The sequence below is a fragment of the Salminus brasiliensis genome, chromosome 9 (genome assembly GCF_030463535.1).
Source record: "Salminus brasiliensis chromosome 9, fSalBra1.hap2, whole genome shotgun sequence".
Taxonomy (NCBI): domain Eukaryota; kingdom Metazoa; phylum Chordata; class Actinopteri; order Characiformes; family Bryconidae; genus Salminus; species Salminus brasiliensis.
This window is the reverse complement of record NC_132886.1, coordinates 11,190,771-11,213,451: the sequence shown is the minus strand read 5'-3', so window position 1 is coordinate 11,213,451 and position 22,681 is coordinate 11,190,771. Positions and strand designations below refer to the sequence as shown.

Below are 22,681 nucleotides of genomic sequence, written 5' to 3'. Positions count from 1 at the left end.
TCTGTCATCACTCTCTCTCTCTCTCTCTCTCTCTCTCTCTCTCTCTCTCTCTCTGAAATGGTCCGGTCCAGGTCAGTGTGTAGTGAGGTTGACAGTGTGTGGTGAACTCTTCTCAAACTAGTTTTGAAAGAGTTTACCACAATCTACACAGAAGTTTATCTCCCACCAAAGCCTCTTTTCTCTCACCCACAGCTCATACAAAACACACACACAGACACACACACACACACTACATCTCTGACTCCCTTCATGCCCAAACCCAGTTCTTCTTTCTTCTCTTATCTTTTTTTCTGTTTCTCTCTGTTTCTCTCTTTTAACTGAGAGTATATATAAATAATGTGTCTGTCTGTGTGTGTGTGTGTGTGTGTGTGTATGTATGTGTGTGTGTGTGTATAATATTAGTGCTGTCAACGATAGCTCTTTAAAACTTTTTAACGCACATTAATCATCCTAACAAGTTTGCCCCCCCCCGACCCGCATGCGCATACACACACACACACACACACACACACACACACACACAGCTGCTCCTCTCTTAGCTCTTAGCCTAATCCAGCCCAATGACTGATCATCCATTTATCTCTTAAAAAGCTGTTGGAGTGTTCTGTGTCCGAGCTTCGTCGTGTTTGAGGCTGAGGTTCTCAAAGCTACACTGAGATTATGATAAAATGCATTCCTCTAGCCAGTTTATTAGGCACACCACACATTTATTTTTATGTGCTAGCAGGCATTTTAACTTTAGCATCCTTCATTTTCTCTCTTTGTATTAAATATTTGTTTGTCTCTCTCTGTCTCCTTGCTCTGTCTTTCCTTTCTGCCTCACTTCTTGCTCTCTCTGTGTCTTTCTGGCACGCTTTCCCTCTGTCTGTTTCTTTCCTGCTCACTCTCTCTATCTGTCTGTCTGTCAGTCTGTCCCCTTGACCTCTCCACTCCCTGTGTCAGTGTCTGGGGTTTAGGGCCACATTACTGGCTCTGTCTGGAGCCTGGAGTAACCCAACACCTGACAGAGACAGACAGAGAGAGAGGAGAGGAGAGTGTGGGAGAAAAAAGGAGATGGGGGAAATGGGGTAACTTGATCTTTTTGGTCAGTCTATTCAATACAAAGGTCGCTTGCCTAAGCACAAAGCATTAGTCCATATACACCCCCCCCCACACACACACACACACACACACACACTCACATAAACACTGATTTGCCCCCTATTCCCACTGCTGTCGTATACAGACTGGTGATGTAATCCACAGCAACAGCACACAGAGTAAAGGCAGTGCTGGTGCTGCAGCTCTGCCTGTAGAATTACGGCTGATTGAAACATCAAGGCAGCGCTGAAATCATTCTAATGCCCGTTTCTTTCCTGCAGGCTCTGAGAGGGGGCGGGCGAGAGAGAAATTACGAGAGGTGATTTTCTGTCACATCAAGACATCTACACATCTGCTATAGTGTGAAATGAAATTTGTCGGTTGATTAGATTTCCAATCCCTCATTCTGCTGCCATCTCTTCTTAAAATGCCTGGATTTGGCTACTTCTGTTATCTGCACCCCCCACTCTCTCTCTCGCCCTCTCTCTCCCTCTCTCCCTCCCTCTATCTCTATATCTCCCTCTATCTCTCCCTCTCCCCCTCCCTCTCTCTCCCTCTCTCCCTCCCTCTATCTCTATATCTCCCTCTATCTCTCCCTCTCCCCCTCCCTCTCTCTCCCTCTCTCCCTCCCTCTATCTCTCCCTCCCTCCCTCTCTCTCTCTCTCTCTCTCCCTCTATCTCTCTCTCTCTCCCCCTCCCTCTCTCTCTCCCTCTCTCTCTATCTCTCCCTCTCCATCTCTCTCTCACTCTCTCTCTCCCTCTCTTCTTCTCTCTCTCACTCTCTCTCTTCCTCCCTCTCTCTCTCCCTCTCTCTTGCACTGCTGCAGGAGATGGACTATCTGGGTATTGTTAAGGTTTGGGCAGGATGTTCCCCTAACTGAAAATGCAATAAGGGCCATTAGAACCAGTTAGATATTCTCATCCACAGTGAAATCCCCCAATAACCAGAAGACCTTGTACATTCTCATATATATTATGGGATACATTGGGCAGCAAGTGAACAGTCAGTTCTTGAAGGTGGTGTGTTAAAAGCAGGACAGATCAGCTCCATAAGAATCTGAGACATTTTGACTAGAACCAAATTGTGATGACTGGGACTGGGACTGGGACTGGGACTGGACCAGAACAATCTCCAAAACACCAGGCAGATCCTCTGTTTTTTTCCTGGTATGCAGTGGTCAGTACCGGCCAAATGAGGTTCAAGAAAAGAACATCCAACAGTACCTAAGGCTCACTGATGTGATCCATGGAGGCCCCACCTCACAACGTATAGAACTTAAAGGATCTGTTGCTGTGGCGACAGAAGGGGGACGTACTAAGGATTAGGCAGGTGGTATTAATGTTATGGCTGATGGTTTATATGCTGAATAGATGCTCCCAATACTTGTATTCTGTGACTGTACCAGTTATACCAGTACTGCTCAGGTGGTGGATCATTTATTAGTTAATTAGAGGGATTAATACCTGTTAGGTAACAGATGTCTGGTGTGTGTGTGTGTGTGTGTGTGTGTACATGCCAGTGCTTTGTGTCAGAGTGTGTGTGGGTGTGTATTTCTTTGTGTGTTCAAATAAAATACATTCCCTTTGTGTGTGTGTGTGTGTGTGTGTGTGTGTGTGTGTGTGTGTGTGTGTGTGTGTGTGTGTGGACCAAATGTTCCCAGGATGGCAGAAAACATGGAACTTAACATTATTGGATCATTCACTAGGTTGTTTGACAGAGCTTAGTATGTGTAATGAAACCAGTGGAAATAGTCCACAAAGGTAGGAATACGATTTTGTGTGTGTGTGTGTGTGTGTGTGTGTGTGTGTGTGTGTGTGTGTGTGCGCTATTCCAATTGACTACTATTGCTCTCCAACACACACAGATAGGAACACAAGTGTCCCAGATAGCGTACCCATGTTGTTCCTGTATGGGTAGCCCAACTGGGAACCAGAACGCTTTGTCCATGGGTTCCATGTTGGTCCCACAAATGGATGCCCACCAGGGTCAGTGATTGGACCGGGGGATTAAACATGGGGGGGGGGCCCATCTGGATTGTACCCTGCACATGGGGCCTAGATGGGCTGTGGGCTGTAACATAGGAACCCACTTAGAGCCATGCCCACCTGGAACCCACGTTCCACCCATGTGAGCCCCATATGAGCATGTTAGCTGGGTGGGTGGTTTTGTGGGTCTGAATGTGTGTGTGGCCCAGAGAGTAATAAAAGTCGATATCCCAAAAAGATAGGAATACAGGTGTGTGTGTGTGTGTGTGTGTGTGTTTGTCCCAGAGAGTAATAGAAGACAATGAAAATGGCCCAGTGAGATAGGAATACAAGAGTGTGTGTTTGGCCTAGAGAGCAATGAAAGTCGATGACAATAACCTCCAAAGACAGAAATACAAGTGTGTGTGTGTGTGCGTGTGTGTGCGTGTGTGCCTAGACTGTAATGAATGTCAATTTAAGCACCCCACACATCGTGCATGTGCAGGGCCCGAGCAGTAATTGAAGTCAATTGAAATAGTTCACAAAGATAGGAATACAAATGTGCTCGTGTATGTGTGTGTGCATGGCCCGGGGCCTGGTGATCCCCTTTCAGCCAGGGGTTTTCTTGAGCGCAGCCCCCGCGTGTGGCCTGGCTGGGCTCCAGAGGAGCAGCCTGCCCTGCCTGTGCCAGACGCAGCTCCCTGGAGGCGCAGGCAGACAAAGCTGGGCTCCATCCAGCTCTCTAAACACCCCCCACCCCCCCCCCCCCCACCCCCCACCCCATCCAGCTGGCACTGGGGGATCCAGTGTTAGCTCTCTTTTCTTCTCCCTGTCCTGATAGCGTTTTTCTTTGATGCCCTGCTCTATCTCCAGCTGACACACACCCTCCCTCCCTTGTTCCTTGGGAATGCTTACACACACACACTCAGCCATGCTCCAGTGCTGCTGTGGTGGCCACTGTGTGGCAGTGTGTTGTATGGGCGCGTGTTCGTTGTGTGTGGCCTCATATCAAACCGCTGACTATTTGGGTTAATAAATTCTCGCCCTGTACTGTACGCCAGCCGCCGCGGTACCAGCATGCACCCCCCTCCACGCCACCCACGGCGAAGCCCAGAGAGAGGCCACTGCTGCAGGAGAGCCTGGGTGGGTCTGGAGATGTGTGGTCTTTCCATAGGGCTTTCATTAGGTTCTCCTCACTCCGTCAGACCCACAGCGATAATGAGTCTAAACCACCGAATTCACAAACGTGAGAAAGTATGTGCACACAGAAATATGCGTGTAGCAACGACAGTGCTGCTTTTACACTGTCACCCAGTCCTCCATACAGGAGCTCTGTAAAGCAGGGGTAGGCCTCTGATCCCCCAGTGAAACAGTAACCATCTCTACTGAGCCTAACAGGGAAGGCTTTCTACGAGATTTGGAGCATTGCTGTGAAGACTTGAGAGCGTCAGTGAGGCCAGGATGCTGGATCACCACCCTACCTCATCCCCACTTCACAACTCGTCCCAAAAGTAACCCAAAGAACTCAGTTCCACTGCTGCTCAGCTCAATGCTGGGGGGCGTTATACCCCTCTAGCCCACACCTGGCATTAGGCAGCATGGTGCCAGCAGATTCATGTTGATCTGCTAAAGCCTAAAGTCCTATTCTATTGGCAATACTTCAGTAATACTACAGGGACTAGACAAGCTGTGTGTGTGTGTGTGTGTGCGTTTGCACATCTGTGGCATTTTAAAACAGCTGAATGCATTCATTAGTAGGGGTGTCCACAAACATTTGGGCATTACATTAGAAATGTATCACCTGTCAGCACTGGGATAACCGTGGTGTCCCTCATGCTGAGCTGGTCCAACCGGTGTGGTAGATGCTAGCCCGTTGGCTGAAGTTTGATGATATCACTGCATTTTGTAGTTAAAGGCACTGTATATGATTTCAATCCAGCAACACGTTTAGTAAAAGCTCTCCAGTCTGTTTGTGCGCTGCAGAAAAGTCTGGCACTTCAATTTCACTGTAGTAAACTACTGTTAATTACATTCATGCATAAACATAAGGCAGAATATCAGAGTCGTACATTTCTATAGATGTGGAGACATTTATGGTCACGGCAGCCCAGATTTTCCCCCCGATTGGGTTCTGATATGAGCTCTCTTCTCATTTCTTTTCTGAAGTTCTGAAGACTTTTTGAACTCACATGGCCACCAGGGCCAGACAGCACCCTCCCCCACAGCTAAAGTTCAATCCCCCTCACTTCTGCTTCAACACCACAGCACACAATAGCAGCTGTGACTCCTCACAGCACTGCTGAAAGTTTGTGGATGTTGTTGAAGGAGCTATGGCAGCCTTGAAGCTAAAGCAAGTCGGTTGTTGAGGGTGTGGAATGTCCTGGGTTAAAGAGTTTGTGACGGAAAGCAAGTAGTGAGATTCAAAGTGTATGATGGTTTTAGAACAGAAAAAGACACAAGACCCCTTGGCTGACAGATGATTAACGTGTGTGTGTGTGTTGGAAAGGGACGGATAGAGCATGAGGGTGTTGAATTTGTCTGATCCTGCAGCACATTTGATGTTAAAGGAGGAGTGGCACACAGTTTTGCAACCCCGGCTAACTTTAGAAATGCAGGGCTCAGAAATGTTTGTGGACACACCTACTAATAAATGTGTTCAGCTACTTTAACCGGCACCTATTGCCGACACAGATGTGTACGTGCACACACACACACACACACAGATTGTCTACTCCCTGTAGACAAGATATAGAATAGGACTCTCTGGAGCAGATTAACGTGCACCTATTGGCACCATGCCTAATGCCAGGTGTGGGCTAGAGGAGTGTGAAGTGTTTGGGTCTCCTTGCTTGAAATATTACTGTAATAGGAAGTGGTGTGAAGACATACTGTGGTATTAATGTGTGAGTCAGTCTGTAGTGATGCCATGTCGACTCAACATCGCTACAGCTGCATTAGCAGAGTGCTGGCCGCCAGCCTCACCCAGCATCACAACCATTACGATAGCCTCACTACTGCAGTGTTATTGTTGTGGTGTTAGCATCGCTATTGTAACTTTAGCATTGCGACCAGGAGCCTTGCCCAGCATCGCTAATGTAGAGTTAGCATCGCTACTGCGTAGGCCTTGCCCAGCATCGCTACCGCAGCATTAGCATCTCTACTGTGACGACCACCAGCTTCACCCAGCATCACTACTGCAGCAATAGCATCTCTACTGTGGCGACCACCAGCTTCACCCAGCATCACTACTGCAGCAATAGCATCTCTACTGTGGGGACCACCAGCCTCACCCAGCATCACTACTGCAGCAATAGCATCTCTACTGTGGCGACCACCAGCTTCACCCAGCATCACTACTGCAGCAATAGCATCTCTACTGTGGCGACCACCAGCTTCACCCAGCATCACTACTGCAGCAATAGCATCTCTACTGTGGCATGGGGGTTAAGGCTCTGAGGGCACGGCTTGAGTTCTTTAGCAGGCAGGGTCACATGAAATGGTGCATGAAACATAGTAGAGGTCATTTTATACCACAGAACTTTTTTTTACTATAAAGAGTATTTTTGGTCCCAAACTCCTCACTGTTAAGACTCCGGTCGCAGCCAGTGGCGGTCCTGCAAAACTAGACTTGCCTGTTTTTTCTTGTTTCTTCTTCTGTAAAGTTTTTGGAGGTTTTTGCGTGAGGATGACTGTATAATGAAACTGGTCAAATATGATTTCTCACTAAACTGTTCTTTTTGAACTGGAACTGAAGACAACTGTTCAACCACACTCTGACTCTCTCTCTCTCTCTCTCTCTCTCAGAGTGTAGGAGCAGAGGGGAGGTGGGGGATGGTTGTATAGACATGCCGACGCCCTCTCAGCTATAGGTGTCTGCAGTGGGAGGGGCATACAACCCTCTCAGCCAATAGGAAGCCACAGCAGAGGCGCCACTGCTTCAGTGGTGTGTGTTTGTCTGTGTTTGACTTTAGGTGTGTGTACTTTGGATTATTTGTGTTGCTTTCTACCTTATTATCTCCACATCTGACATGTCCGCTTGAAAAGTGTGTGTGTGTGTGTGTTGACCTAAAGTAAAGCAGCTGATGCTTGTGAGAACACTGTAAAAACACTGCTTACACTAACTGCTCTCTCTGTTTCTCTGCTGAACTGCTGCTCTATTTATACTCCTGGCAGCCCTGTGAACTCTAGAGGTGACTCACGCTGTCATATCTGTGCCAAAAAACGTGTGTGTGTGTTTGCGTGTGTGTGTGTGTGTGTTAGGGAACAAGAGTGCAGGAGCCATAAGAGGCGTGAGTGCTAATATGCATTTGTAAACACTGTCCATAAAAATACACAGTCAAGCATAAACTCTCTGAACCCCTCTAAAAAGTAAGTGTGTGTGTGTGTGTGAGAGAGAGAGAGATAAAGTCACATGCTGAAGCAGAGGCAGCACAGCTGCATGTGGTTTGTGTTTGTATATCTCTGTCTCTGTGTCTCTCTCTCCATGTACCCTCCCTCTCTCTCTCTCTCTCTCTCCCTCTCTATTTCTCTCTCGTTCTCTCTCTCTCTGTACCTTCTCTCTCGTCATTATTGGCTTGTCTGGTGACCCCAGACCAAGCAGTTATCAAAACACTGACCATAAGACCCCTGTGTACACACACACACACACAAAATGGCATATTCATCCCCCACATATACTAAGTCTTTGTATCTTTGTTAAGGGATTCCAGATGCTCAGACATACACGTGCCTATTCACCTTTGTGTGTGTGTGTGTGTGTGTGTGTGTGTGTGTTTTCATTTTAGCCCTTAGTGGATTCAGATGTGGAAGTGTGTGTTTGTGTGTGTGTGTATGTGTGTGAGACCTGCAGTGTTTTGTCTAAGTGGGGGCTGTTGCTGGCTGACTCAGCTGATCCTGAGCGTTTAATAGGGTCTGTGGGGCAGATCCAGATCCGGCAGCGTTTAATAGGGTCTATGTGCTTTCTGGGCCTCTGTTCAGATCCTGCCTCTAGCCAAGATGATGCAAGGCACTGAAGAAGTGTGTGTGTGTGTGTGTGTGTGTTACAGTAATGTAGCCATTGCTTAGTTACATGCTGCTGAAATGTTCAAGGTCCAGGTTTTTGCAGTCACGTTTGAGGTAAAAGCTGAAAGCCTGTACTTTCAGTATCTTACCACTGTTACACTATATGGACAAAAGTATTGGGACACCTGCTCATTCATTGTTTCTTTTCCAAAATCAAGGATATTAAAACGTGTTTCCTTTTTCACAATAAAGGATAATAAAAGTATTAGAAAGGGTGTCCGCAAACATTTGGACATACAGTGCATCAATTCATCTGCTTTCTCTGTTCTTGGTAGATCCATTGGTTGCAATGTTGTCATCATGGCACATAAGGTTACAGTGACCTGTGTGTCTGTGTGTGTGTGTGTGTGTGTGTGGTAGTGGTTGTTTTGCTTGATCATGGAGTTATTTTTGTAGACCCTGTTCTCTCATTTAAAGCCTTAACCGACACATGTGTGCACACACACACACACACACACACAGCTTTTTCGCAGGCTGTGGGTTGGCCAGGGTTGCCGGTTAAGGGTGAAGGGTCAAAGAGAAGCGGCTGAGACATGAAAAGTGCAGCTACTGCCGAGGTCGAAAAGGTCTTATTCAGAAAGGTCAAAGGTCATCCCACCCTGTCATGCTTCAGCACGTGCCCCAAGCAGGTGTCCTAGCAACCAGAGCCAAAGTGTTTGCAGAGTAAATATGTAACTGGCACACACACACATACACATCTTTGATGGTTTGGTTCATGGTCAGATGGGATGCAGTGGAAATGAAGAGCACATTTTCCAGAGCTCTGTGTTTTCTGGTTGGTGTGTGTGTGTGTGTGTGTGTGTGTGTGTGTGTGTGTGTATGCGTGTGTTTCTATGTGTATTTATGTAATTTCACTCTGGCATAAGAGGCCATTTTCCAGAACTCTACTCCAAGAGCTCTGCAGTCGTATAAAGCGTCTGCAGGAGAAAGTGAAGAGCGGTGGCACTCATATGCTAGCCTGGCTATGGAGTGTTTACCGTTCAGAACGTCTGAAAGCATCAGAGATACTTCAGACACAGTAAATAGATCCTCTGACCCTCTACTGATTCCCATCAGTTGTGGCTCTTTGCAAATCTCAAGTTTTGACCATCCCAGAACCTCAACTTTTACCTAAAATCTGATTACACCAATATCACTGCCATAACATTATGACCAGCTGCCTAATTTTGAGTAGGCTCCCCTTTTGCCGCCAAAACAGCCCTTGTTCATCGAGGCATGGACTCTGCTAGGCCTCTGAAGGTATGCTGTGGTATCTGGCACAAAGCCGCCATTAGCAGATGCTTTAGTCCCTATACGTTGCGAGGTGGGGCCTCCATGAATGGCACTTGTTTGTCCTGCACATCCACGGATGCTCAATTGGTTTGAGACCTGGAGGGAGAATTTGGAGGCCAAGTCAACAACACCTCAGATTTGTTGTTCTGTTCCTTCCTCCATTCTTGAACCACTTTTGCAGTGTGGTGGAGCGCATTATCCTGCTGAAAGAGGCCACTGCCATCAGGGAATACCATGAAGGGATGAACTTGATCAGCAACAATGTTAAGGTAGGTGGTCAGTGTGTCAAATAATCATCCACATGACTGACAGCACCCAAGGTTTTCAGCTGAACATTGCCCAAAGCGTCACACTCCCTCTGCCGGCTTGCCTTCTTCCCATAGAGCATCCTGGTCCAGCGTCTTTCCTAGGACGGCACGTAGCCATCTACATGATGTAAAAGAAAACGTAGTTCTTCAGACCAGACCACCTTCTTGCATTGCTCCATGGTCCAGTTCTGATGCTTTGCATCGCTTCCATATCCTCCTGAAGTAGCTGTTGCATTTAGGCTTTGCTAGTGGGGTGGGTGTATCAGAGGCACAAGACCTCTGAGAGCGTCCTGTGGTATCTGGCACCAAAACATTAGCAGCATGTCCTTTAAGATATGAGGTGGGACCTCCATAGGTCACATCAGTGAGCTTTAGGTGGCTTTTCTTGGACCACTTTTGGAGATGTTCTGACCCAGTTGTCTGGACATAATAATCTGGACCTTGTCAAAATGCCTCAGATTCTTATTCTTGCCTATTTTATTGCTCTAACACCTTTATCACCTTCAAAAACTGACTGTTCACTTGCTGCATAAGATATCCCCCCACTGCACAGATGCCATTGTAGATGAAGATGATCATTGTTTTTCACCTTACCTGTCAGTGGTACTAATGTTATGGCTTATCGGTGTATATTGAGCCAAGAACTGGGATTGGCCCATTTTAGAGCCCATTTTTGTTTCTGTCTTGGACGTTCTGGTACCTCTGGCAGAGGTTGGAAAAGGATGTTGCTGGGGAATGTGGAGTCAGAGGAGATGTTGCTAGCTTTCTTCAGGCATCTGCTGTTGTAGATGTTCTGTGTGGGCCAGAGGGTGGCTGCGGTGATAGAGAAGGCCATGATAATCTACATGCAGAGTGAGTGACTGATTCCAAGAGTGCTGAGTTTGGAGACCACTCTGGAGGGGATGATGGCATTGAAAGTAGAGCTAAAGTCAATAAACAGCATTCTGACATATGAGAGATGTTCGTTCCATCGAGGTGGTTGAGTACAGTGGGTATTGCAAGGAGGAGGTTACGTCTTCTGAAGATCTGATTGCACGGTAGGGAAACTGATGGGGGTCCAGAGTGCTAGCAAGGCTGTTTTTAACTAGAGTAAGTATCAGTTTCTCGAAGCACTTCGGCACTGTGGGTGTGAGAGCCATGGGTAGGTATTAGGGTTATTTAGGCCTGTGATGATGGAGTTCTTTGGAACGGGGATGCTGGTTGTGGCTTTAAAGCAAATAGAGAAGGTAGTTTGTTCCAGGGAGAGGTTGAAGATGTCAGTGAAGGTGGTAGCCAGCCTGTTGGCACGTGCTTTCACGATAGTGCTGCTTTTTGAGTTGAGACCCTTGTCAGTGTTGTGACTATAGACATCTCACCCATCTATAGTCATTGAGTTCTGGCTCTTCAGTAGTGGAAAATAAGGGAGTGATTGTTAGCTGAGCCTAAGAAGCGGTCTCAAGGAGAGCATAGAAAGTGTTCAGTTCAGCAGGGAGGTGATCGCCCGTGGTTGTTGAGTCACTGGCTTGGTTGTGTCTGTGTCAGCTTTCAGATCCTTGCTGTTGTAAAGATGTGAAGGCTGCATCTTATGCTTTCAGCAGAGAATGGACATCACATCACCTGTTATTCACAAACTCACACAGTCCACCGCCCTTTATTCTAAGTGATGGGGCCGCGGGGTAGCCTGTAGCATTATTGCGGACTCTGATCAAAGCTGCAGTGAAAGTCTGTGCCAAATGTGAGTGAAGATGAAAACACACCAGGTTCAGGTTTGGTGATCTGTCGGTTCATCCACTTTATTTTCAAGTGATTAGACAATTGCAAGTAGCATTCTGGGGAGCAGTATCCTGGTTCGTTAGCCTAGCGTAGACTCCCATTTGCCTAACCCGATTCTGCTAACGTTTCCAGTCTGAGGCGAGGATGTGGTCGATTCCAGGCCTCTGGAACAAGTAGGAGAGTAGGTTTGAGAAGCATGAGGTTAAATGTTAAGTGCTAACATCGCAATGCTGTCTGGTGTCCAGTAATGTTTGCCAGTCATAAATGATGTTAGAAGAGATAGTCCAGGTAACACTTTGCTGACAGCTTGTCATTGTAGAGAAGTATTGCCAATAGAATAGGACTCTGGAGCAGATAAACATGGCTCTATTGGCTCCATGCCCAATGCCAGGTGAGGGCTAGGGGGTAAAAAAGACCCCCAGCATTGAGCTGTGGAGCAGTGGAACTGTGTACTCTGGAATGTTGGTGCTCCATCCAATACTTTTGGGATCCAACATCATGACCTCACTAGCGCACTTGTCACTGAATACAATCAGATCCTTACAGCAATGCTCCAGAATAGTAGAAAGCCTTCCCTGGACAGTAGAAACAGTTACGCTTACAGTTACAAAAGCAGGATCAACATTTATTACTTTTACAACTTTAACTTTAATACCCTTGATTTCAGAAGAAACAATAAATGAGGAGGTGTCCCAATACTTTTGTCCGTTGGATATTTTAAGAATATCTTTAGTTTCCAGTTAGATTCAGGAGTGAACTCTGTGTTCACACTGCTCAGTTAACCAGTTTGTAAACTCCAGCGTTTTTCCCCTTGGTTTGGTTTGTTTTCACACAGGGAGAAAAAAAATCACATACTCACCACAAGAAAACCGCTCGTTTAGAGTTCGTTTGGGACCGGGCCGAGACCTCTGCAGTAACAGCAGAATGGTGCGCTTTTCACGTCGTGAAATGGCCTGATTTTTTTGGCCAAAAAAGAGTGAAAGAGGAGCTACACTGGAGCTACATGAGCTCTCAGGTCTATGTTGGCAGGGTAAGTTGTGCATGCCTTTTTCAGAGATTAAGTGCTTTCAGATGATCCATACATTCACCAGTATCAAAGCTTTTTATCTAGGACACACACACACTCACACTTCGTGAGAGGAGATGAGCCCTGGTTCTCAGACCCATTTCCCTTTTTTTTTTTTTTTTTTTTATTCGGCCCCTTTGATCTAAGGGTCTAATATATCCACACACACACCCATACACACACAGTCACGCATCGATCCAGTGCACTCAAACATTAAAGTGTATAAAGGACACAGAGGGTTTCTCTCTGATTAAGCATGTGAGTGTGTACTGGTGGGAATTCTTATTTTCACCCTCATCAGTTGGAGAGAGCTTGAAGTGTGTGTGTGTGTGTATGTGTGTGTGTGAGAGAGAGGGGGGGGGTATGTCCATCACAGCCATAGAAGTGAAGAAGGCATGAGAGATTAGCTTATGCTCTCTCTCTCTCTCTCTCTCGCCCCCCTCCCTTTTTTTGTTCCTTTTTTTGTGTCTCTCACTGTCAGGACTGATTATGTAATGAAGTGTTGGATATACTGATGACCCCAGTCTGATACTGGGTGGGTCAGTACCTGAAAACACTTGACTGCAGTGAACACAATGAAGCGAGGCATGGTGTAACAGCAGTAGCCACAGCTGGCCTTATGTTAACTCACAGCACAGTAAAAAACGGGGTTCTGGTCGTACCGTTCCTTTATTTTCAAGACTCTGGTTTTAAATGTATTGTGTACATTTTCATGTGGCGAAGAAGATTTCTTTATTTCTTCATTAGAGGTAGTAGAATGTTTGACCCCGTTTACACCAGGTCACGTCATGTGACTAGTATCTGGACTGTATCCTGATAAGATTTTAGCCACGTGTTTACAGCAGGGCTGCAGCGACTCAGTCGACTAAAATCGTCAGGTTAATTAGTTGGAAACCTAATTATATTATAGACGTCATCACACATGTTTCTCATGCTAACTAGGACTGCTTCTGGATGTATGTGCCAAAGTTACACTGTAGCAGTGTGGAATACAGTTTTACTGCCTCTGTTACTTCTTACAGTAATAACTCCCTCAATCTGAACGCAGAGGAGGGTTGACGTGGCTCTGGCCAGACCGTGTCAATATAAAAGTCTCTGAGCCACTTCGACAAGAGCCAGTCTGTGATGGCTAGACGACTGGGTCAGAACATCTCTAAAACATCAGGCAGGGCTTGTGGTTTTCTGGTATGCAGACCTCAAGAAGTACAACTGGTGAACCAGCAACGGGGTCACGGGCACCTAAGGCTCATTGATATGATCCATGGAGGCCTCACCTCACAACGTATAAGACTTAAAGGATCTGCTGCTAACAGTAGTCTCGGTGCCAGATACCACAGGACGCCTTCAGAGGTTTTGGGGAGTCCATGCCTCGAGTGCTCAGATCTGTGTGGGAGGACCTACTCAGTATTAGGCACTATTAGGTGATAATGTTATGACTGAGGTTAGGGCAGTAGCTAGGCTTTGTCTAAACATGCTGCAGTTCTGGAGTCTGATGGGTGGTGGGGTGAAGTAGTGGGTTGGGTTGGGTTGTAGGAACATGGCTGTGGGGTTCTGTGGGGTTCTGTGAGGATGTGTTTCTCTGCGCTCTTTAGTAATTATTTATGCCGGTCTGCAGCAGTTCCTGTTTACATGCGGACATGTGACTCTTATTTGTTTATCTGCCAGAGAAGCATTCGTGTGTGTGTGTGAGAGAGAGAGAGAGAGAGAGGGAGAGATGTGTGTCTATTTTGTTTGTTTGCATGCCTCTGTTTTTTCATCTGCTTTCTATGAGAATGTGTAAACACGAGCGTCTGCGCATGAGCATATTTGGCTAGGAGATTCTGTGTTATGTCTGGGTGTGTGTACGTATGTATATATATATATATGTGTGTGTGTGTGTGTGTCCTCCATGTCTCCTCTTTGTGCTCCTAGCTGTGTGACACTGTTACCATGTAACGAGTAGAAATGGCATGGCTAAAAATATCTCGTAAACCCGTTCACCCCTACCTCACCCTGAGCTGGGATAAACTCACCCCCTCCCCTCCCTTCCCCTCCCCTCCCCTGCCCTGGCATGGATCGCTCCACCCTCTCATGAAATGCAAGCTGTTCCTGCAGCACATTCCACATGCTGGAGCAAACCAACCTGCAGCCTAGACGGGGGTGACCCTTTTAGCCCCCAATGAAATCGGATCGATCCTTAGACAAAACTCTTGGATGCTCTTCAATAACTCGGAAAGTATTTGTGCACGCGTGGCTCTGTGTGTGTGCACAAATGCCTGCAGTCATGCTGGTGTCAGTGTGTGTGTGGTATATCAGTGTGTGTATGTATGTGCGTTTGGCCAGCTGTGTAGTGTGCATGTGTACATTCTCCAGGCTCTAAAGGGGGCGGGTGAGGGAAGGATTTGGAAAATCCAGCAGCCAAATTCCTCTTTCTCCGTGAACATGTCCAGGGCAACACACTCACACATACACTCACACACGGTTCAAAACATTGCCGCTACAACTCACCATGCGTGTGTGTGTTTGAGAGAGAGAGAGAGAGAGAGAGAGAGAGAGAGAGAGATTAGGTTAATCTGGTAGAGCTGCTGCCAGACCCTGGGACGATGATGTCATAAAGCCATAATAATTCCGGCCCCGCCCCCTCACTTTATTCCTCTAGCCTAAACAGGAAGCGGTTTGGCTCCTGGTCTTTCACTTGGCCTCATGAACATGGTCCCACACACACACATACACACACACACACACACACACACAGATACAGAGCCATGCTCACGTTTCGGAGTGTGTGAATAGTTCCTGCTCGTCTGATCTGGTATTCAGAACTGAGAACATCACGATCAGATATTCAAAGGCAGTTCTGTTCTAACCCCCGCTCCCACACCGTACATCAGAAGTGTGAATGTGTGTGTTGGTGTGTGTATTAAGGTGTGGCAAACTATATAACATCACAGTACCTGAGAACATTAAGAATACACAGCAGCCTATGGAATGTCATAGATAAGAAATATAAGAAATAGTCATCAGTAGTGCATCAATGCTACACTGTGTCCAAATGTTTGTGGACACCCCTTCTAATGAATGCATTGAGATATTTTAAGCACATAGACATGCAAATGCACACACAGCTTGTCTAGTCCCTGTACAGAAGCACTGCACTGTTCTATGGAATGATGGTGCTCCATCCAATACTTTGGGATGAGTTGGGGAGTTGGGGATGAGGTGGTGTGATGAGCATCCATCCCATCATTCTGAAATTCCACACAGCAATGCTCCAATATAGTAGAAAGCCTTCTCTGGACAGTAGAGACAGTAAGTCTTTATAATAGCCCTGATTCCGGAAGAAACAGTGAAGGAGCAAGTGCCCCAATACTTTTGTATAGAGTGTATGTTTTGTTGAATGTATGCCTGTTTTATGTAAAAGTGTGTGCCATTATGACAATTGTGTCTACGTTTGGAATGTGAGCTACGAAGTGTGTGTGTGTGTGTGTGTGTGTGTAAGTACAGGGTCTGAAGCTTCAGCAGTCTCCACACACACTCTCTCCTCAGTTGTAATCATGGAGCATGGGAGTGCTCTTTACGACTGACTGACTGAAGCTAACGACCACACTGCACCACACTTAACCTTCACAAACCACCCCTCTCTCTCTCTCTATCTCTCTCTATATCTCTCTTTCTCTATCTCTATCTCTCTCTTTCTCTCTCTCTCTGTCTCTCTCTCTCTATATATATATGAGTAGTTCCGCATGGGTGTGAGAATAGCAGAGCGTTTGTGTGTGTGTGTGTGTGTGTGTGTGTCTGTGTTTGTGTGTGTGTGTATGTATGTGTGTGTGTCTGGATTTGGTGCTTTCCTGGGTCTCCAGTGCTGGTGTGTTTCTTAACAGAGGGTGTATCCTGTAATTTCAGGTTCGGCAGGAAGGAGACACTCCCAAACAGGAAGAAGACAACAAACCTTTGGCAGGTACGAGGAGACCACACTGTGTGTTTGTGTGTGTGTGTGTGTGTGTGTGTGTGTGTGTTTTGAGAAAGTGTGTGTGTGGGCAGGGATTGTTGCTTGAGGGACTGTTGATGAATTTATAGATCATCGATTCTCTCATGGGCTGTTGCTGGCAAAGATGGTGGAAATGGGTAGAGTGGTACTTCAAAACAAACACACACACACACACACACTTGCACAGACTCACTCCAAAACACACACTCGCACACACTCACTCCAAAACACACACACTTGTTTAGATCATTAGAAGCTGAAAAAGAGTGTCTGTCTCTCTCATGTTGAACAGATGGGTTGAGGTATCAGATTTTAATGAGAGAAAGTGTGAAGGAGAGTGTGAGACTCATATAACTGACACCACACACACACACACACACACTCACAGAAGTGTTTGCAGTTAAATGATGCGCTCAGTTTTTGGTAGAAAGACAGTGTGGCTGTGACTTGCGTTGCTGTGCTTGTTGGCTGCTTATGAAACAGCAGTGGAGTGAATGGCAGCAGTAGTGCGGTTGGGAAGTCCGAGTGCCATTCCAGGCACAAATCCTGGATCTCTGGAATTCCTGCTGTAGCAGTATGGCAGTTGTGAAATGGTCATAATAATAATAATAATAAAGCAATATGGTAAAAATGCCATGGGTACTATGATTTTTATTGTGGGTAAGGGTGGGGTGTTTTTCTGGCTACCAAATAATCCCCCGTTAGGATAATGCTAATTTCCATTAGCCTCTCTATGTGATTTCAAGTGTATGTTAGCATCAAGCTAAGAATGCTCGAAGTCGCTTTTCTTACTCTGGATCAGAATCTCAAACGGCTTCTTACACCCAAAAAGTGCACTGGCTCCTCCTGCACCCAAACAACATGTAATATACACTACATGGGCAAAGGTATTGGGACGCCTGCTTATTGGTTGTTTATTCCGAAATCAGAGTAATCAGAGTGAGTAAGCGGTTGGAGTAACCGTCTCTACTGTTTAGGGAAGGCTTTCTACTAGATTTTGGAGCACTGCTGTAAGGATTTGATTGCATTCAGCTACAAGCGCATTAGTGAGGTCAGGATGTTGGATGATCACCACCCCACAAACAATCCCCCAAATCCTTATCCCCCAAACAAAAATATCAAAAGGTCTGGACTGAGCACCATCATTATTCCAGAGAACAGTTCCACTGCTCCTCAGCTCAATGCTGGGGGGCTTTATTTATGCCCACACCTGGCATTAGACATGGTGTCAATAGGCAAACATCAGTTTGACATAGAATATCATCGACAGCTGACGTTGCTGTGTTATGTGTTGTAAGTCATGTCATCACGTAACAAAGATTTAATGTCTGTCTGACGTTGGAGCTTGTTGTCAACCCAATGTTGGATTTTGACAGATGTCTGACATAGTACAGTTTCAGTACAGTGCTGGGTTTATAAGTAACCAAAATCCAACATCTTCCAAAGATCATATGCCAATGTCATATTGTCCAACATCTAGTCATGCGTGACCAAACCCAACATCTGCTAAACCTCAGAATCATAATGTCTACAAACTGTAAAACAGACTTTGTTAGACTTGGATTTGTGGCAGGTTTTAAGTCATGGTGTTGAGCAACCAAAATTCAATGTCTGTCTAACATTTGAGCTTGCTGTCAATCCCGTGTTGCTTTTTGACAGATATGTGACTTTGGTTTTGGACCAGGTTTAAGCATCAACTCAATTTTCACTTTAAAAAACAAGTCTGTCTATCTGTTCGAGTCCAAAAGTCTTTCTGATGTCAAACTGACGTCAGCCTTCTGGGATATAGTCAGTATTTGGGTGGCAAAGCCAAAATTTTACAACTCACATAACGTTAGTCCACCATTAAAAGAGTACAGCGCCAATTAAGATGCAGCTGGGTTTCATACTACTGTAGGCTGGCCTCACCAAACCACAGACATCTGAAGCTGGTAAGACATTTGCGTTGCTTTATGCTCAAGGCTTTTAAATGGCAGTTTCTAAAGCTTTACCCTGACTACGAATGGAGGAGCAGTTTAGCCTATTAGTTTAGATCTTTTTGCCAAGCTGATCAGCAGAATCCTCTGTTTATAAAGAACTCCCTTACTTCATTTACTGATCCACACCAGCAGCACTGATCCTTCACAGCACAACAGTTTTCACTGCTTAGCACATTAATACAGAATTCAGTTGTTGTGAGCCAGTCATAGGTGTGCAACGGGTTCAGATGCACCTCAGCCAATCAGATGTTAGAACCGTAAGAATGCGTTTTATGTTGTTAGTTTAGGAACATATGAAGATTCTGTTTTGAGATTTGAACTCTCCTGCAGACCGAGCCCCTGCAGAAAGTGCACCGTGAGAAGCTCAAGACTGGTTAGTGGAGGACTGCCTCCAGCGTTAATTGCACACAGCTGTAGCTTGTTAAACATTAATTGCCAATTAATCAGAAGCACTGCTCCCAGATGAGTATATTGTAAAGAAAAGCAGGAGAGCCGGGGTGATTGATGGGTGGTGGAGAAAGACAGAAAGAGAAGGAATTATTTAGGCTGCGGAGGAATGGAGTTTTTCCTGTGCTCACGACGTATCCGTTTCCTTTCTTTACATTATGCTAATGCTCTTTCATCACCCTCTCCGCTCGGCTCGGTTGCGAAGAGTTGTGTGGGGGGTGTGGCAGTATATCAAAAAATGACATATTGACAAAAGCTACTGTATGACACTGCATTTTAAAGAACATAAAGGTTATTAGAGTTTTTTATAGGGGTGTAACAAGGGGTGTAACTCTCCATTCACAGTGCTAAGTCCATGATTTCATATTCTCACAATATTTCGAATGCTACTGCTTAATGAAACTAGAGTGTGGAGGTGGGAGGGGTTTAGCGAGTGACATGACATGGCTGGAATGGGGTGTGTCCACACACATCCAGATAGTTTAAAAAATGAGAGAGACGTCAAAACACCTGGAAGAAGGAAGACAACAAAGGTTTAATCCTAAATTACACACACACAACTCCCTGTGTACTGGGCAAGTCAGGAAATTGCGGATTGTAAATCTAAACAGCTTTTATCTGTAGTAGAAGAGTAATTACATTATTCATGTGTGGAAATGTGTTTGAGATTGAGCCAGAATACCAGAATGTGTTTGAGATTGAGCCAGGTGGTTGGTGTGGCGCAACAGATAACACCACTACCTGCCACTGAGCTACCACACCACGTGGGAGACTGGGGTTTGATTCCCAGTCTGGGTGACTGTGCTGCGCTACACCAATAAGAGTCCTTGGGCAAGACTCCTAACACTACATTGGCCCTCCTCTGTAATATGAGTAACCTTGTAAGTCGCTCTGGATAAGAGCGTCTGCTAAATGCCATAAATGTAAATGTAAATATCACCTTAACCACCTCACCTCATTCCCAACTCCCAGGCTCATCCCAACAGTTTCAGAGAACTCAATGCTGGGGGGGCTTTTTACCCCGCTAGTCCACGCCTGGCATTAGGCATGGTGCCAATATGTTCATGTTTTTCTGCTCCAGAGAGTCTCATTCTTTTGGCAGTACTTCTCTACAGGGACTAGACAATCTGTGTGTGTGTGTGTGTGTGTGTGTGTTTGAACATTTGCACTTCTTGGATGCAACTTAAAGTAGCTGAATGCATTCATTAGAAAGGGTGTCCACAAACATTTGGACATACAGTGTATCTCCACACAGTAAAATGCCATATAAATGAGTGGGGTGCAAAGACTTGTGCACATTTTGTAAGTCATGTTGATACAAATACACTAGTAACACACATGGGGTACCACAGCAACCACTTGGCAACAGCATAGCAACCTCCCTGTTAGGTGTGGGCGATATGGTAAATATTATATAATGATATTTAAAGACATTTTTGAGAAACACAATATTTACCGTTATCGATGATAGACATGATCACAGATGACATCGAAGATATGCTTTAAAAAACATAACATAATTTATTTAATAAAATATCATTACATTATATTGCACTCCCCTTCCCCTTGTAACCACTTAGCAACACCATAGCAACCATCTAAGATACCATAGCAACCACTTAGTAAAATCACTCTAATGATCACATATCAACAACCTAGCAACCTCCTAGAGCTAGAAACTACTTAAGCTCTGCACATGTCCTGCCGTTTCTTCAGAAATCCATTTTTCTAGTTTACGCTTGAGATGTTGAGCTGTTGACAGATCAGTCCCGGGGCTTTTCTTTTCCTAATTAATCAAATAATCGACAATATAAAACACCAATTAATAGATTATGGACACAGCCGTTAATTACAGTCCTCACAGCTCTGGCTTCTGAGGTTTACCATCCTTATTATTGACTGAAAGCAGAAGAACAGGGCCGAACTTACTCCTGGTCCGCTGCAGATCTGAGCTACTGGATATAGTGTAAGAGGTTCCACTGCAGTTCTGTGCGTTACTCAGTACGGAAGCAGTATTTCGAGCTGCTACTGAAGTGCTTTACTCAAGAAAAGCTCTTTTACCTCGTCTTGAGTCATTACTTCACTGAAGTACGCTTCTCCTTAAGTGTGGGTTTCTGCTCCTCTACCTACCTCTGCCTGTTGCTATGCAGCTACTTTACACTGTTAGATGTTTACAGGCTCTATTTTCTGATGCATGCAGTTATTCAGTGTTGTAGATGTACTGACAGTCCCCCTGATAAAAATCACAGCGTGGGGTAATTAATCACCGCGATGATAACATATCACATTGCACCTCTACCGCGTGTGTGTGTGTGTGTGTGTGTATGACGCTGTTAGCTTATCTCTAAAATTATTCATTTTGACATACATTACTGTGCTGAGCACCAAACGTCCTACAAACACACACACACACTGACAGTCACTCTGTCTCTTTTGCACTTACACACATCTGTTTCTCTCTCTCTCTCTCTCTCTCTCTCTCTCTCCCCTTCTTCCTGTGTATTGGCTGCAAGTCTGCTGTTCTTATTCGCATTGCTCTGTCTGGCACTGTACCAGATCTGCCCAGCGATAAATCAATACAATGGAAATGATGGAATGTGTGGGCCAGCGTCACTGGGGTGTCGTCTCGGCCATTGCGTTCGTGACTCTCTCTGTCTCTCTCTCTCTCTCCATCCCTCTCTCACTGTCCCGTCCCCCCCTCCCGCTGTTGCCAGACTGAGCACGTGTTCGTTACAGGAGAAGTTTGATCTGCTCTGTACTCTCGTTGGGGGGGAAATGTGCAGCTACACACTGCTGCCGTTCGGCCGGAGCGCTGGGCGTGAGGGTGTGCGGGTCTTTATGTGGATGTATATTTGCATGTGGTGTAAAGCTCCATACTGTATGACTTCACTGTACTAAGTCAGCGGGTTTTCCATAAAGTCAGTTCTTCCGGACTTCCACAGTGGAAAGCTTAGAGCTGTGAGGGTGTGTATTTCCGTGCGTGCCTGTGTGTGTGTGTGTGTGTGTGTGTGTGTGTGTGTGAGAGAGAGAGAGTGAGTGATGAGGGTTGACACAGTGAGGAAAGTGTTACAGATGAAAACAGCCGGCTCTGTTTTTGCAGTCTCAGTCTCGGTCTCACACACGTGCTCTCGTTGCCTCAGATGCTCCAGCAGTACACACCTACACTCACTGCTGCATGGAAGCGTGTGTTGACGGTAGGGCCTGACCAGTAAGGGAGGAGGAACTTGTAGAGTTTAATGATAGAATCCACAAAGAAGGAGGCGACTTTTACCCAGCTAACTTTTATTAGCTATGGCTCACAGTTAGGACAGACCAGGTGATTCAAATGCCAAAACTTTATAATCACTCTGACCCCTTAAACCCTGTCCCAACAGTCAGCAGCCATGAGCTCCTCTGAGCAGCTGCCTAGCCAGGGTTTCCTCTTGTGTATATATATATATATAATTATAATTTTTTTGTTTGAGTTTGTTAACGTTACTGTTAGATTAGCTGGACCCCTATTTCACCATATATCATCAATAGCAGTAAAACAGTAATAATAATAACAGCTACTTGGCCATGAACATAAGTAGCGTAGCATAGCATCACATCGCATCACATATCAGAGTGCTGCTATATATATAATATAATAAAAAGATCAGCATCTTTTTTCCCCGCTTGGTATCAGTTTACCTCTTCACAAAATGGCTGTTTTTCAAGCTAAAAGATACGAGCTGTACAGGCCTAGCATAGCAACGTTAGCTGAGGTAACTTGGCCTATAAAAAGACTGGCTGCTTTTCTCTT

General features: G+C 45.6%; 1 protein-coding gene across 3 annotated transcripts in view; it reads left to right on the top strand.

Annotated features, from left to right (window-relative positions):
• Positions 1–22,681, top strand: part of kdm6ba (lysine (K)-specific demethylase 6B, a) — a 107,170-nt gene that overhangs the window by 32,164 nt on the left and 52,325 nt on the right. Inside the window, exons 1-2 of one of the 3 annotated variants that reach the window (XM_072687408.1) lie at positions 7,214–7,235; positions 16,387–16,441. The exons of 1 other annotated variant lie outside the window; for it this stretch is intronic. The gene's annotated coding sequence lies outside the window, so the exon portion shown is untranslated. Of the gene's footprint in view, positions 1–7,213; positions 7,236–16,386; positions 16,442–22,681 lie in introns of those variants that run through there. One more of the 3 variants, XM_072687406.1, reaches the window with a different exon arrangement.